A 2,500-nucleotide genomic window follows, 5' to 3' on the forward strand; every position below is an offset into this window, starting at 1 on the left:
GCCGGGCCTGGGCGAGGTGAGTGCCGTAGGGGTGCCGGTAAGTGCGGGCGTTTAGCGCGGGCGTGGTCTGCTCTCGCCGTTGGTTGGCCTCGTGCTGGCCGGCGGTGCAGGATGCGCGCGCCTGCGCGGCGTTCGCGCCCCGGTGCTTCAACCTGCGTGCAGGATCCGAGCTCGGTCCCGTGCCTTGGCCTCCCACGGATCTTCCTTGCTGCGAGGCCGCGTCCGCCTTAGCGTGCTCCTCCGGGGGCGCGCGGGTGCGCGGATTCTCTTCGGCCGCCATTCAACGATGAACTCAGAACTGGCACGGACTGGGGGAATCCGACTGTCTAATTAAAACAAAGCATTGCGATGGCCCTAGCGGGTGTTGACGCAATGTGATTTCTGCCCAGTGCTCTGAATGTCAACGTGAAGAAATTCAAGCAAGCGCGGGTAAACGGCGGGAGTAACTATGACTGCATCCGGACTTGGCTTTTCGAAGTGCGGTCTTGATGTAGTCGTGCTGCTGCTGCGAGGTGCCTTCCTTGGGTTATAGTTACAGGGAGAGTGATGCGCAATACATGGGCCTAGCCCTCTTAGCCTCTCCTCTCCTGCGGTCTTCTCCCCTTCTCGTGGGCCCGCTGATTTTCGCAGAGTGGAAGACCGCACCAGGGGCTTGGGGGGGTTACCAGCCCCCCCTCGCATTATCCCTTTATAGTTGGGGGCAGCCGACAAGAAACAAGAGATGGTGGCCCTTCCGCTGAAGGTGCCACCCCAGCTACCCCAGCACCTATCCGGCCAACCGGCCGTAACGAAAATGCGATAGTTTGTGTAGCTCCCTTTGCTTGCAGTGAGTGCCACCGCACTTTTACCACGAAGAACGGTCTCGGGGTCCATCGCCGCCGCCAACACCCTGCGGCCGCCAACGCTGAGATCGTGACGGAGAGGCATCGCGCGAGGTGGACGGAGGAAGAAGTCCTGTCGCTCGCCAAGGCAGAGGCCGAACTGTTCCTTGAGAGGGACGCCCGGTTCTTCTTTGTAAATCAAGAACTTACCAGGATGTTCCCCGACCGAACGCTTGAGGCAATCAAGTGCCGACGGCGGCAAGCTGCCCACAAGCAGCTTGTCCGCCAATTCATGGAGGCACTTGAGATCGGTCGGGGTGAAGAGCCGGCGTCCCGCCGTGGAGCAGCGAGCTCGCTGCCTGACGCGGGCGAGGCCGCTGCGCCGCCCGTCGACGCAGCCGAGGACTTCGCGGCCGACACCACCGGGCCGCCGCCGGAGGGGCCGACTGACGCCGCCATCTGGGAGCATCTGGCGGGGCTACCTGCTTCCGCCCAGCGTTTCTCTGCCCTGGATCGAGTCATTGGTCTGGGGCGGGGCACGCCGCCCGATGTCATCCTGGGCATGCTCCCGGATGCCCTTGCGTCGGTCGGGTCCAGGGGGGAGAGGTCGATCACCAGGACACAGCGGCCGCGCCAACCATCCAAGCGGCCGCCTGCCGCCCCGCCGCTGCAGAAGCGCAAGCGGCGCCGCTGGGAATACGCGCGGACACAGGACGCCTTCCGTAGGTCGCGTGCGCGTTGCGTGCGCGGCTTGCTGGACGGCACCCTGCTGCAGCCGCCACCCGACATCCCCGGTCTGCTGGACTTCTGGGCGGACCTCTTCACGAAGAAGCCGATCTCCACCGCCGGCTTCATCCGTGACCGCCTTCTCCCGCACTCGGAGCCTGTCGCTCCTGAGTGCCTATGGGGGCCGGTCACACGTGAGGAGGTCGCTGCTGCCTTGCCGCCCAGGGGATCGGCAGCCGGGCCGGACGGCCTGACTCCAGCGGAGCTGCGGCGCCTGCCGCATGAAGTCCTGGTGAAACTCTTGAACCTCTTCCTCCTGGCCCGCGCCCTCCCCGAGCGTCTGCTTCGCGCCCGGACGTCACTTCTCCCCAAAACGGCTGCACCAACATCCCCCGCTGACTTTCGCCCCATTACGGCCTGCTCGGTGTTGGCGCGGACCTTTCACAAGGTTCTCGCGTCACGCCTGATGCGTGCATGTGCTGTGGACGAACGTCAGCGGGCATTCATCCCCCGGGATGGGATGTTGGAAAACACCTTTATCTTGGACACTGCTCTCACCGACGCAGTCCGCTCCTGTCGCTCTGTTTTTGTGGCATCGATCGACGTCTCTAAAGCGTTCGATTCGGTGGACCATGCCGCCCTCCGCCCCGTGCTGAGGGCTCATGGCCTGCCGGATTGCTTTATTGAGTACGTCGAAAGGTGTTACGAGGGTAGCACGACGGTGATAGCGGGCGGCGCCGACGTGGGCGTGCCCCTGCAGCCGGCTAGGGGTGTGCGTCAGGGTGACCCCCTCTCCCCCCTCCTTTTCAATTTTGCGGTGGACTATGTTTTGAGTCAACTTCCCTCCCACATCGGAGCTCGGATTCTTGGTCGCAGAGTTAACGCTGCGGCCTTCGCAGATGACGTCCTGCTTTTTGCATCGACCGCGAGGGGATTGCAGTCCCTCATCGACG

At 63.8% G+C, this 2,500-nt stretch overlaps 1 pseudogene; it reads left to right on the forward strand.

Moving 5' to 3' along the window:
- The window catches only part of LOC126433796 (large subunit ribosomal RNA), a 7,929-nt pseudogene that overhangs the window by 2,422 nt on the left and 3,007 nt on the right, over positions 1 to 2,500 (forward strand).

The sequence above is a fragment of the Schistocerca serialis genome, unplaced genomic scaffold (genome assembly GCF_023864345.2).
Source record: "Schistocerca serialis cubense isolate TAMUIC-IGC-003099 unplaced genomic scaffold, iqSchSeri2.2 HiC_scaffold_1173, whole genome shotgun sequence".
NCBI lineage: Eukaryota > Metazoa > Arthropoda > Insecta > Orthoptera > Acrididae > Schistocerca > Schistocerca serialis.